The sequence below is a fragment of the Oncorhynchus mykiss genome, chromosome 16, assembly GCF_013265735.2.
Source record: "Oncorhynchus mykiss isolate Arlee chromosome 16, USDA_OmykA_1.1, whole genome shotgun sequence".
Taxonomy (NCBI): domain Eukaryota; kingdom Metazoa; phylum Chordata; class Actinopteri; order Salmoniformes; family Salmonidae; genus Oncorhynchus; species Oncorhynchus mykiss.
Window position 1 is genome coordinate 77,656,923 of NC_048580.1, and position 13,423 is coordinate 77,670,345.

A 13,423-nucleotide genomic window follows, 5' to 3' on the forward strand; every position below is an offset into this window, starting at 1 on the left:
TCGGTGTCATTTTACTGAGGCAAGTTGGATGAACTGCCAAATTCTCTAAAACGACATTGGAGGCGGCTTATGGTAGAGCATTTTTTTAAATACCCTGACAAGAGTTCTGGTGGACATTCCTGCAGTCAGCATGCCAATTGCACAGTCCTTCACAACATGAGATATCTGTGGCATTGTGCAAATTTTAGAGTGGCCTTTTATTGTCCCCAGCACAAGGTGCACCTGTGTAATGATCATGCTGTTTAATCAGCTTCTTGATATACCACACCTGTCAGCTGGATGGATTATCTTGGCAAAATGAGAAATACTCACTAACAGGGATGTAAACTAATTTGTGCACAAAATTTGAAATAAATACATTTTTTGCATGTATGGAACATTTCTGGAATGTTTTATTTATTGTGAAACACTTTACATGTTGCGTTTATATTTTTGTTCAGTGTATGTTTATTTGGACACTCTATCTCCTCCCTTCCTTTTCTCTCTTCCTCCCTCCTCCCTTTCCTCCTCCCTCCTCCCCATTCTCTCTCTCTTCCTCCCTCCTCCCTATTCTCTCTCTCTTCCTCCCTCCTCCCTTTCCTCCTCCCTCCTCCCCATTCTCTCTCTCTCTTCCTCCCTCCTCCCTTTCCTCCTCTCTCCTCCCCATTCTCTCTCTCTTCCGCCCTCCTCTCCTTCCTCTTGCAGACGCTGCATGCCTCCGAGTGCGTGCAGAGGTCTCAGTTCAACCCCGGAATGTCGCATCATCATCAGCTTCTCCTAGCGCCCTCGTAGTTCTCTATCTCTGTCTATCTTTAGGACTATAAACACTGCGAGCAGAACCCGGTAGACTGATAACCGTTACCTGAGGGTGCTACCGAACCCCGTGGTCCCTCTCACCCCCCCCCCCTGCCTGCCTAGGAAGCACATCACCTCTGCGTCTTGTCTCTCTGCGCCCCGCTGCTGAGCGAGATCAATCTGACAGACAGAGCGGATCTTCAAGGGGACAATATTCATCATCATGATCAATATCAACATATGGACCAAGCGATAACGGAATCAGCTCTGTTACTTTAGTAGATTCTCTGCTTCCAGGCGCATTAACGGGATTCTGCCTCCGTCTCTGTGTCCTTGAGCTCGGCCTGTACAGTGAGTCAGTGGTGTGTAGCCTATGCATGTTTGTGTGTGCGTATGTGCATCTGTGTGTGTGCATATGAATACATATGTGTGTACATGTAGGTGCATATCTGTGTGTACGTTTGTGTGTGTGTGTGTGTGTGTGTGTGTGTGTGTGTGTGTGTGTGTGTGTGTGTGTGTGTGTGTGTGTGTGTGTGTGTGTGTGCGCGTGTGTGTGTGTGTGTGTGTGTGTGTGTGTGTGTGTGTGTGTGTGCACGCGCGCGCGCATGGTATGATGTCTGATGATGGAAGGAGATGTTTTGTAGGAGGTCAAACAGTTATTTAATGTATTTGATTGACCCCTGTGATCACGCTGTCCGGGTAGGTTGGTGCTTCTGTCATAGTGTGTTTGTGTGTGTGAGATCAGAGAGTGAGAGATGGACAGAGATATAGAGGAAGGAAGTGTCACACAGTAGACTACATAACAGCTATACTGAGTGAACAAAACAACACCTTCTCTTTCCATGGTGAATCCAGATGAAAAGCTACGATCCCTTAATCACCTGTTAAATCCATTTCATTCCGTGTAGATGAATGGTAGGAGACAGGTTAAAGGAGGATTTTTAAACCTTGAGTAAATTGAGACATCGATTGTGTATGTGGGTCAAGAACTGCAATGCTTCTGGGTTTTTCCCACTCAACAGTTTCCTGTGTGTATCAAGAATGGTCCACCACCCAAAGGACATCAAATCAAATCTATTTAGTTTATTTGTCACGTGCGCCGAATACAACCTTACAGTGAAATGGTTACTTACAGGCTCTAACCAAGAGTGCAAATAAGGTATTAGGTGAACAATAGATAGGTAAAGAACAGTAAAATGACCGGCTATATACAGTAGCGAGGCTATAAAAGTAGCAGAGAGTAGCAGTAGCGTAAAAGAGGGGGTGGTGGGTGGTGGGACACAATGCAGAATAGCTCGGTCAACTTGACGCAACTGTGGGAAGCATTGGAGTCGATGTGGGCCAGAACCCCTGTGGAAAGCTTTCCACACCTTGTACAGTCCATGTCCCGACAAATGGAGGCTGTTCTAAGGGCAAAAAAGGTGTGCAACTCAATATTAGGAAGGTGTTCTTAATGTTTTGTATACTCAGTATAAATCAGTAATGGATATCAGCTATATATTTATTTATCAGCTGTTTGTATATCAGTTATATTTACAGTGCCAGTCAAAGGTTTGGACACACCTACTCATTCAAGGGTTTTTCTTTATTTTTACTATTGTCTACATTGTAGAATAATAGTGAAGACATAGAAACTATGAAATAACACCTATGGAATCATGTCACCCTTTAACTTTTTCTTCTTTTACAAATCTAAATATATTTACAATTTCTAATTTTCCAAAGTAGCTTTGCCTTGATAACAACTTACTTTGCACACTCTTGGCATTCTGTCAACCAGCTTCACCTGGAATGCTTTTCCAACAGTCTTGAAAGAGTTCACACATATGCTGAGCACTTGTTGGCTGCTTTTCCTTCACTCTGCGGTCCAACTCATCCCAAACCATCTCAATTGGGTTGAGGTCAGGTGATTGTGGAGGACATGTCATCTGATGCAGCACTGCAAATAGCCTTTACACAGCCTTGGTCATTGTCCTGTTGAAAAACAAGTGATAGTCCCACTAAGCGCAAACCAGATGGGATGGCGTATTACTGCAGAATGCTGTGGTAGACATGCTGGTTAAGTGTGCCTTGAATTTTAAATAAATCACAGACAGTGTCACCACTGTTGACTGGTACTGTATATCAGCCATACATACCAGCTGTATGTATATCAATTTATTAACAATATGTACAGTACCAGTCAAAAGTTTGGACAAACCCATTCAAGGGATTTTCTTTATCTACATTTTCTACAGAATAATTGTGATGACATCAAAACTATGAAATAACACATATGGAATCATGAGGTAACCAAAAAAAGTGTAAAAAAAAATCTAAATATATTTATAATTTTAGATTATTCAAAGTAGCCAACCTTTGCCTTGATGACAGCTTTTGACTGTTACTGTATATCAGCTTTATGTATATCAGTTATATATTTATATACCAGATATATAGTGCATTCAGAAAGTATTCAGACCCCCTTGACTTCTTCCACATTTTGTTACTTTACAGCCTTGTTTTTCCCCTCATTAATCTACACCCAATAATGACAAAGCAAAAACAGTTTTTAGAAATTTTATTAAATGTATAAGTAAATAAAAAGCTGAAATATCACATCTGTATTTGGGGAGTTTCTCCCATCCTTCTCTGCAGATCCTCTCTGTCAGGTTGGATGGGGAGTTTCTCCCATCCTTCTCTGCAGATCCTCTCTGTCAGGTTGGATGGGGAGTTTCTCCCATTCTTCTCTGCAGATCCTCTCTGTCAGGTTGGATGGGGAGTTTCTCCCATCCTTCTCTGCAGATCCTCTCTGTCAGGTTGGATGGGGAGTTTCTCCCATTCTTCTCTGCAGATCCTCTCTGTCAGGTTGGATGGGGAGTTTCTCCCATTCTTCTCTGCAGATCCTCTCTGTCAGGTTGGATGGGGAGTTTCTCCCATTCTTCTCTGCAGATCCTCTCTGTCAGGTTGGATGGGGAGTTTCTCCCATCCTTCTCTGCAGATCCTCTCTGTCAGGTTGGATGGGGAGTTTCTCCCATTCTTCTCTGCAGATCCTCTCTGTCAGGTTGGATGGGGAGTTTCTCCCATCCTTCTCTGCAGATCCTCTCTGTCAGGTTGGATGGGGAGTTTCTCCCATCCTTCTCTGCAGATCCTCTCTGTCAGGTTGGATGGGGAGTTTCTCCCATCCTTCTCTGCAGATCCTCTCTGTCAGGTTGGATGGGGAGTTTCTCCCATTCTTCTCTGCAGATCCTCTCTGTCAGGTTGGATGGGGAGTTTCTCCCATCCTTCTCTGCAGATCCTCTCTGTCAGGTTGGATGGGGAGTTTCTCCCATTCTTCTCTGCAGATCCTCTCTGTCAGGTTGGATGGGGAGTTTCTCCCATTCTTCTCTGCAGATCCTCTCTGTCAGGTTGGATGGGGAGTTTCTCCCATTCTTCTCTGCAGATCCTCTCTGTCAGGTTGGATGGGGAGTTTCTCCCATCCTTCTCTGCAGATCCTCTCTGTCAGGTTGGATGGGGAGTTTCTCCCATTCTTCTCTGCAGATCCTCTCTGTCAGGTTGGATGGGGAGTTTCTCCCATCCTTCTCTGCAGATCCTCTCTGTCAGGTTGGATGGGGAGTTTCTCCCATCCTTCTCTGCAGATCCTCTCTGTCAGGTTGGATGGGGAGTTTCTCCCATTCTTCTCTGCAGATCCTCTCTGTCAGGTTGGATGGGGAGTTTCTCCCATCCTTCTCTGCAGATCCTCTCTGTCAGGTTGGATGGGGAGTTTCTCCCATTCTTCTCTGCAGATCCTCTCTGTCAGGTTGGATGGGGAGTTTCTCCCATCCTTCTCTGCAGATCCTCTCTGTCAGGTTGGATGGGGAGTTTCTCCCATCCTTCTCTGCAGATCCTCTCTGTCAGGTTGGATGGGGAGTTTCTCCCATCCTTCTCTGCAGATCCTCTCTGTCAGGTTGGATGGGGAGTTTCTCCCATCCTTCTCTGCAGATCCTCTCTGTCAGGTTGGATGGGGAGTTTCTCCCATCCTTCTCTGCAGATCCTCTCTGTCAGGTTGGATGGGGAGTTTCTCCCATCCTTCTCTTCAGATCCTCTCTGTCAGGTTGGATGGGGAGTTTCTCCCATTCTTCTCTGCAGATCCTCTCTGTCAGGTTGGATGGGGAGTTTCTCCCATCCTTCTCTGCAGATCCTCTCTGTCAGGTTGGATGGGGAGTTTCTCCCATCCTTCTCTGCAGATCCTCTCTGTCAGGTTGGATGGGGAGTTTCTCCCATCCTTCTCTGCAAATCCTCTCAAGCTCTGTCAGGTTGGATGGGGAGTTTCTCCCATTCTTCTCTTCAGATCCTCTCTGTCAGGTTGGATGGGGAGTTTCTCCCATCCTTCTCTGCAGATCCTCTCTGTCAGGTTGGATGGGGAGTTTCTCCCATCCTTCTCTGCAGATCCTCTCTGTCAGGTTGGATGGGGAGTTTCTCCCATTCTTCTCTGCAGATCCTCTCTGTCAGGTTGGATGGGGAGTTTCTCCCATCCTTCTCTGCAGATCCTCTCTGTCAGGTTGGATGGGGAGTTTCTCCCATCCTTCTCTGCAGATCCTCTCTGTCAGGTTGGATGGGGAGTTTCTCCCATCCTTCTCTGCAGATCCTCTCTGTCAGGTTGGATGGGGAGTTTCTCCCATCCTTCTCTGCAGATCCTCTCTGTCAGGTTGGATGGGGAGTTTCTCCCATCCTTCTCTGCAGATCCTCTCAAGCTCTGTCAGGTTGGATGGGGAGTTTCTCCCATCCTTCTCTGCAGATCCTCTCTGTCAGGTTGGATGGGGAGTTTCTCCCATCCTTCTCTGCAGATCCTCTCTGTCAGGTTGGATGGGGAGTTTCTCCCATCCTTCTCTGCAGATCCTCTCTGTCAGGTTGGATGGGGAGTTTCTCCCATCCTTCTCTGCAGATCCTCTCTGTCAGGTTGGATGGGGAGTTTCTCCCATCCTTCTCTGCAGATCCTCTCTGTCAGGTTGGATGGGGAGTTTCTCCCATCCTTCTCTGCAGATCCTCTCTGTCAGGTTGGATGGGGAGTTTCTCCCATCCTTCTCTGCAGATCCTCTCTGTCAGGTTGGATGGGGAGTTTCTCCCATTCTTCTCTGCAGATCCTCTCTGTCAGGTTGGATGGGGAGTTTCTCCCATTCTTCTCTGCAGATCCTCTCTGTCAGGTTGGATGGGGAGTTTCTCCCATTCTTCTCTGCAGATCCTCTCTGTCAGGTTGGATGGGGAGTTTCTCCCATCCTTCTCTGCAGATCCTCTCTGTCAGGTTGGATGGGGAGTTTCTCCCATTCTTCTCTGCAGATCCTCTCTGTCAGGTTGGATGGGGAGTTTCTCCCATCCTTCTCTGCAGATCCTCTCTGTCAGGTTGGATGGGGAGTTTCTCCCATCCTTCTCTGCAGATCCTCTCTGTCAGGTTGGATGGGGAGTTTCTCCCATCCTTCTCTGCAGATCCTCTCTGTCAGGTTGGATGGGGAGTTTCTCCCATTCTTCTCTGCAGATCCTCTCTGTCAGGTTGGATGGGGAGTTTCTCCCATCCTTCTCTGCAGATCCTCTCTGTCAGGTTGGATGGGGAGTTTCTCCCATCCTTCTCTGCAGATCCTCTCTGTCAGGTTGGATGGGGAGTTTCTCCCATCCTTCTCTGCAGATCCTCTCTGTCAGGTTGGATGGGGAGTTTCTCCCATCCTTCTCTGCAGATCCTCTCTGTCAGGTTGGATGGGGAGTTTCTCCCATTCTTCTCTGCAGATCCTCTCTGTCAGGTTGGATGGGGAGTTTCTCCCATCCTTCTCTGCAGATCCTCTATGTCAGGTTGGATGGGGAGTTTCTCCCATCCTTCTCTGCAGATCCTCTCTGTCAGGTTGGATGGGGAGTTTCTCCCATCCTTCTCTGCAGATCCTCTCTGTCAGGTTGGATGGGGAGTTTCTCCCATCCTTCTCTGCAGATCCTCTCTGTCAGGTTGGATGGAGAGTTTCTCCCATCCTTCTCTGCAGATCCTCTCTGTCAGGTTGGATGGGGAGTTTCTCCCATCCTTCTCTGCAGATCCTCTCTGTCAGGTTGGATGGGGAGTTTCTCCCATCCTTCTCTGCAAATCCTCTCAAGCTCTGTCAGGTTGGATGGGGAGTTTCTCCCATCCTTCTCTGCAGATCCTCTCTGTCAGGTTGGATGGGGAGTTTCTCCCATTCTTCTCTGCAGATCCTCTCTGTCAGGTTGGATGGGGAGTTTCTCCCATTCTTCTCTGCAGATCCTCTCTGTCAGGTTGGATGGGGAGTTTCTCCCATTCTTCTCTGCAGATCCTCTCTGTCAGGTTGGATGGGGAGTTTCTCCCATCCTTCTCTGCAAATCCTCTCAAGCTCTGTCAGGTTGGATGGGGAGTTTCTCCCATTCTTCTCTGCAGATCCTCTCTGTCAGGTTGGATGGGGAGTTTCTCCCATCCTTCTCTGCAGATCCTCTCTGTCAGGTTGGATGGGGAGTTTCTCCCATCCTTCTCTGCAGATCCTCTCTGTCAGGTTGGATGGGGAGTTTCTCCCATCCTTCTCTGCAAATCCTCTCAAGCTCTGTCAGGTTGGATGGGGAGTTTCTCCCATCCTTCTCTGCAGATCCTCTCTGTCAGGTTGGATGGGGAGTTTCTCCCATTCTTCTCTGCAGATCCTCTCAAGCTCTGTCAGGTTGGATGGGGAGTTTCTCCCATTCTTCTCTGCAGATCCTCTCTGTCAGGTTGGATGGGGAGTTTCTCCCATTCTTCTCTGCAGATCCTCTCAAGCTCTGTCAGGTTGGATGGGGAGTTTCTCCCATTCTTCTCTGCAGATCCTCTCTGTCAGGTTGGATGGGGAGTTTCTCCCATCCTTCTCTGCAGATCCTCTCTGTCAGGTTGGATGGGGAGTTTCTCCCATTCTTCTCTGCAGATCCTCTCTGTCAGGTTGGATGGGGAGTTTCTCCCATCCTTCTCTGCAGATCCTCTCTGTCAGGTTGGATGGGGAGTTTCTCCCATTCTTCTCTGCAGATCCTCTCTGTCAGGTTGGATGGGGAGTTTCTCCCATCCTTCTCTGCATATCCTCTCTGTCAGGTTGGATGGGGAGTTTCTCCCATTCTTCTCTGCAGATCCTCTCTGTCAGGTTGGATGGGGAGTTTCTCCCATCCTTCTCTGCAGATCCTCTCTGTCAGGTTGGATGGGGAGTTTCTCCCATTCTTCTCTGCAGATCCTCTCAAGCTCTGTCAGGTTGGATGGGGAGTTTCTCCCATTCTTCTCTGCAAATCCTCTCAAGCTCTGTCAGGTTGGATGGGGAGTTTCTCCCATTCTTCTCTGCAGATCCTCTCTGTCAGGTTGGATGGGGAGTTTCTCCCATTCTTCTCTGCAGATCCTCTCTGTCAGGTTGGATGGGGAGTTTCTCCCATTCTTCTCTGCAGATCCTCTCTGTCAGGTTGGATGGGGAGTTTCTCCCATTCTTCTCTGCAGATCCTCTCTGTCAGGTTGGATGGGGAGTTTCTCCCATTCTTCTCTGCAGATCCTCTCTGTCAGGTTGGATGGGGAGTTTCTCCCATTCTTCTCTGCAGATCCTCTCTGTCAGGTTGGATGGGGAGTTTCTCCCATTCTTCTCTGCAGATCCTCTCTGTCAGGTTGGATGGGGAGTTTCTCCCATCCTTCTCTGCAGATCCTCTCAAGCTCTGTCAGGTTGGATGGGGAGTTTCTCCCATTCTTCTCTGCAGATCCTCTCTGTCAGGTTGGATGGGGAGTTTCTCCCATCCTTCTCTGCAGATCCTCTCAAGCTCTGTCAGGTTGGATGGGGAGTTTCTCCCATCCTTCTCTGCAGATCCTCTCTGTCAGGTTGGATGGGGAGTTTCTCCCATTCTTCTCTGCAGATCCTCTCTGTCAGGTTGGATGGGGAGTTTCTCCCATCCTTCTCTGCAGATCCTCTCTGTCAGGTTGGATGGGGAGTTTCTCCCATTCTTCTCTGCAGATCCTCTCTGTCAGGTTGGATGGGGAGTTTCTCCCATTCTTCTCTGCAGATCCTCTCAAGCTCTGTCAGGTTGGATAGGGAGTTTCTCCCATTCTTCTCTGCAGATCCTCTCAAGCTCTGTCAGGTTGGATGGGGAGCATCTCTCCAGAGATGTTAGATCGGGTTCGACTCTGGGCTCTGGCTGGGCAAATCAAGGACATTCAGAGACTTATCCCGAAGCCACTCCTGCATTGTCTTTGCTTTGTGCTTAGGGCCGTGTACTATAGCTAAGGAAGACTCAAGGTTTTGTCCGCCTGAGGTAGAGTATCTAATGATAAGCTGTAGACCACACTATCTACCTAGAGAGTTTTCATCTGTATTTTTCGTAGCTGTCTTCATACCACCACAGACAGAAGCTGGCACTAAAACCACACTCAATGAGCTGTATACCGCCATAAGCAAACAGGAAATGCTCACCCAGAGGCAGCTCTCATAGCGGCAGGGGAATTTAATGCAGGGAAACTTAAATCAGTTTTACCTCATTTCTATCAGCATGTTAAATGTGCAACCAAAGGGAAAACAATTCTAGACAATCTTTACTCCACACACAGAGACGCGTACAAAGCACTCCCTCGCCCTCCATTTGGCAAATATGACCAGAATTCTATCCTCCTAATTCCTGCTTACAACCAAAAATTAAAGCAGGAAGCACCAGTGACTCAGTCTATAAAAGAGTGGTCAGATGAAGCAGATGCTAAACTACAGGACTGTTTTGCTATCACAGACTGGAATATTCTGATAGCATTGAGGAGTACACCACATCAGTCACTGGCTTCATCAATAAGTGCATCGATGACGTCATCCCCACAGTGACTATACGTACACACTCCAACCAGAAGCAATGGATTACAGGCAACATCTGCACTGAGCTAAAAGGGAGAGCTGCTGCTTTCAATGAGCAGGACTCTAATCCGGAAGCTTATAAGAAATCCTGCTATGCCCTACTATGACGAACCTTCAAACAGGCAAAGCGTCAATAGAGGACTAAGATTGAATCGTTGGCAATTACAGACTACAAAGGGAAGCACAGCCGAGAGCTGCCCAGTGACACGAGCCTACCAGAAGAGCTAAATCGCTTCAAGGCAAGTAACACTGAAACATGCATGAGAGCATCAGCTGCTCCGGAAGACTGTGTGATCACACTCTTCGCAGCCGATGTGAGTAAGACCTTTAAACAGGTCAACATTCACAAGGCTGCAGTGCCAGAAGGATTACCAGGACATGTACTGTGAGCATGCGCTGACCAAATGGCAAGTGTCTTAACTGACATTTTCAACCTCTCACTGACCCAGTCTGTAATACCTACATGTTTCAAGCTGACCACCATAGTCCTTGTGGCCAAGGACGCCAAGGTAACCTGTCTAAATAACTACCAACCGTAGCACTCACGTCTGTAGCCATGAAATGCTTTGAAAGGCTGGTCATGGCTCACATCAACACCATTATCCCAGAATCCCTAGACCCACTCCAATTTGCATACTGCACCAACAGATCCACAGATGATACCATTTCTATTGCACTCCACACTGCCCTTTCAGACCTGGACGAAAGGAACACCTATGTGAGAATGCTGTTCATTGACTACAGCTCAGTGTTCAACACCATAAAGCTCATCACTAAGCTAAGGACCCTGGGACTTAACACCTCCCTCTGCAACTGTATCCAGGACTTCCTGACGGGCCGCCCCCAGGTGGTAAGGGTTGGTAACAACACATCCGCCACAATGATCCTCAACACGGGGGCCCCTCAAGGGTGCATGCACAGTCCCCTCCTGTACTCCCTGTTCACTCATGACTGCACGGCCAGGCACGACTCCAACACCATCATTAAGTTTGTTGACGACACAACAGTGGTAGGCTTGATCACCGACAACGATGAGACAGCCTATTGGGAGGAGGTCAGAAACCTGGCAGGACAACAACCTCTCCCTCAATGTGATCAAGACAAAGGAGATGATTGTGAACAACAGGAAAAGGAGGACCGAGCACACCCCCATTCTCATCGACGGGGCTGTAGTGGAGCAGGTTGAGCGCTTCAAGTTCCTTGGCACCATATCACCAACAAACTAGAATGGTCCAAACACACCAAGACAGTCATGAAGAGGGCACAACAAAACCTTTTCCCCCTCAGGAGACTGAAAAGACTTGGCATGGGTCCCCATATCCTAAAAAGATTTTACAGCTGCACCATCGAGAGCATCCTAACTGGTTGCATCACTGCCTGGTATGGCAACTGCTCAGCCTCCGAACGCAAGGCACTACAGAGGGTAGTGCAAAGGGCCCAGTACATAACCGGGGCCAAGCTTCCTGCCATCCAGGACCTTTATACCAGGCGGTATCAGAGGAAGGCCCTAAAAATCGTCAAAGACTCCAGCCACCCTAGTCATAAACTGTTCTCTCTGCTACCGCATGGCAAGCTGTACCGGAGCTCCAAGTCTACGACCAAGAGGCTTTCTAAAAAGCTTCTACCCCCAAGCCATAAGACTCCTAAACAGCTAATCAAATGGCTACCCAGACTATTTGCATTACCCTCCCCCCTTCTACGCTGCTGCTACTGTCTGTTATTGTCTATGCATGGTCACTTTAAATAACTTGACCTACATGTACAAATTACCGCAATTACCTCGACACCGTTGCCCTAACAAGTACCCCTGCACAATTTACTCTGTACCGGTACCCCCTGTATATAGCCTCCACATTGACTCTGTACCGGTACCCCCTGTATATAGCCTCCACATTCACTATGTACCGGTACCCCCTGTATATAGCCTCCACATTGACTCTGTACCGGTACCCCCTGTATATACCCTCCACATTGACTCTGTACCGTAATACCCTGTATATAGCCTCCACACTGACTCTGTACTGGTACCCCCTGTATATAGCCTCCACATTGACTCTGTACCGATACCACCTGTATATAGCCTCCACATTGACTCTGTACCGGTACCCCCTGTATATAGCCTCCACATTGACTCTGTACCGGTACCCCCTGTATATAGCCTCCATATTAACTCTGTACTGGTACCCCCTGTATATAGCCTCCACATTGACTCTGTACCGGTACCCCCAGTATATAGCCTCCACATTGACTCTGTACTGGTACCCCCTGTATATAGCCTCCACATTGACTCTGTACCGTAATACCCTGTATATAGCCTCCACATTGACTCTGTACCGTAATACTCTGTATATAGCCTCCACATTGACTCTGTACCGTAATACCCTGTATATAGCCTCCACATTGACTCTGTACCGTAATACCCTGTATATAGCCTCCACATTGACTCTGTACCGTAACACCCTGTATATAGCCTCCACATTGACTCTGTACCGTAACACCCTGTATATAGCCTCCACATTGACTCTGTACCGTAATACCCTGTATATAGCCTCCACATTGACTCTGTACCGTAATACCCTGTATATAGCCTCCACATTGACTCTGTACCGTAACACCCTGTATATAGCCTCCACATTGACTTTGTACCGTAATACCCTGTATATAGCCTCCACATTGACTCTGTACCGTAATACCCTGTATATAGCCTCCACATTGACTCTGTACCGTAATACCCTGTATATAGCCTCCACATTGACTCTGTACCGTAATACCCTGTATATAGCCCTACTATTGTTATTTGCTGCTGCTCTTGAATTATTTGTTATTCTTATCTCCTACTTTTTAATACAAATGTTTTTTTTGTATTTTCTTAAATCTGCATTGTTGGTTAATAAGGGCTTGTAGGTAAGCATTTCACTATAAGGTCTACACTTGTTGTATTCGGCGCATGTGACAAATACAATTTGATTTAATTTAGCAAACTCCAAACGGGCTGTCATGTGCCTTTTACTGAGAAGTGACTTCTGTCTGGCCACTCTACCATATTGGACTGATTGGTGAGTGCTGCAGAGATGGTTGTCCTTCTGGAAGATTCTCTCATCTCCACAGAGGAACTCTGGATGGCTGTCAGAGGGATCATCGGGTTCTTGGTCACCTCCCCTGACCAAGGCCCTTCATCCCCGATTGCTAAGTTTGGATGGGCGGCCAGCTCTAGGAAGAGTCTGGTTACAAACTTCTGCCATGTAAGAGTGATGGAAGCCACCAGTAGTGGAACAAGTACCCAATGTCATAATTGAGTAGAGGTAAAAGATACCTTAATAGAAAATGACTCAAGTAAAAGTCACTCAGTAAAATACTACTTGAGTAAAAGTCTAAAAGTATTTGCTTTTAAATACATTTAAGTATTAAAGTAAATGCAATTGCTAAAATGTACTGAATATCAAAAGTAAAAGTATAAATAATTAAATATCTCTTATATTAAGCAAGCCAGACATATAGCTGTTCTTGTTTTTTTAATTGAAGGATTGCCAGGGGCACGTTGCAACACTAAGATATAATTTACAAACGAAGCATGTACTTAGTGAGTCCTCCAGATCAGAGGCAGTAGTGATGACCAGGGATGTTCTCTGTTTAGTGAGTCCACCAGATCAGAGGCAGTAGGGATGACCAGGGATGTTCTCTGTTTAGTGAGTCCTCCAGATCAGAGGCAGTAGGGATGACCAGGGATGTTCTCTGTTTAGTGAGTCCTCCAGATCAGAGGCAGTAGGGATGACCAGGGATGTTCTCTGTTTAGTGAGTCCTCCAGATCAGAGGCAGTAGGG

General features: G+C 47.3%; 1 protein-coding gene across 2 annotated transcripts in view; it reads left to right on the forward strand.

Moving 5' to 3' along the window:
- Nucleotides 1–688: 688 nt before the first annotated feature.
- Nucleotides 689–13,423, forward strand: part of LOC110515266 (plasma membrane calcium-transporting ATPase 3-like) — a 174,949-nt gene continuing 162,214 nt past the window's right edge. Inside the window, exon 1 of one of the 2 annotated variants that reach the window (XM_036947843.1) lies at nucleotides 689–1,136. The gene's annotated coding sequence lies outside the window, so the exon portion shown is untranslated. The remainder of the gene's footprint in view (nucleotides 1,137–13,423) is intronic. The other variant, XM_036947844.1, reaches the window with a different exon arrangement.